At 46.9% G+C, this 733-nt stretch overlaps 1 non-coding gene across 1 annotated transcript; it reads left to right on the top strand.

Annotated features, from left to right (window-relative positions):
* Positions 1-250: 250 nt before the first annotated feature.
* Positions 251-382, top strand: LOC128777496 (small nucleolar RNA SNORA71). Its single transcript, XR_008422743.1, has one exon. It is a non-coding gene; the product is annotated as a small nucleolar RNA SNORA71 (small nucleolar RNA).
* The last annotated feature ends 351 nt before the right edge of the window (positions 383-733 follow it).

The raw sequence follows: 733 nt of genomic DNA, 5'->3' as shown, positions 1-733 counted from the left end.
AATTAATAAGCATGCAGGGAATAAGGGAAATAGCAAATCATCATTAGAACACCGCAGTAACAGGTACTTGAGCCCCTGATTCTCATGGAAAGGCAATATTGGTTGGTATTGTCTACTTCACATTTCTTTCATGTGATTAGAGAAGTTGAGTCCTATCTGGCTTTTGTCACAGATATTTTGAGTTTTCTGTCATGTAAATCCAATAGAATCCTATGAAGAGGAAGAGAAGGCTCTAAAAGTTTCATTTGACTCTTTCATTCAAAAGTGCTCTGGGCTGCCAGAGCCCTGGTCATTGATAGTACAGGGAGAGGAACCGCTGAAAGCATTTCCCCATGTTGGAAGAGCTCATCCTGTCCTTTCCAAACTCTGGAGCTTTCATACACATCTTTCTTTCCACTGATTTGTGTTACTTCCTGGTACCTGGTGCTGTGTGGCTTACTGAGTGCCCTTTTGCAGAGTAGGGCCCGGCCTCAGGGTGTTTCTGTTCATGGGCCAGTGGTGGAACCACGATAGGAGTCCCTCTTCTCCCAGGGCTCTCCCTGGGAAGCTTTCTTTGCCTCCCCATCACACCCCTTCCCACACCCTCAGCCCCATCTCTCAACCCTGATTACACTAGACGTTGGTGATTTGCTTGTCATGCCCCCTATGCTGTGATCTTGAGGGCAGTGCCTCCATCTTGGTGCCTGGCATGTAGCACTTAGACAAAACAAAACAAGATGGAGGAGACCAAGGC

Source organism: Panthera pardus, unplaced genomic scaffold (genome assembly GCF_024362965.1).
Source record: "Panthera pardus isolate Hobbes unplaced genomic scaffold, ASM2436296v1 HiC_scaffold_16, whole genome shotgun sequence".
Lineage (NCBI taxonomy): Eukaryota > Metazoa > Chordata > Mammalia > Carnivora > Felidae > Panthera > Panthera pardus.
Note: the sequence above shows the minus strand (reverse complement) of the source record. Positions and strands in the feature narration are given on the sequence as shown.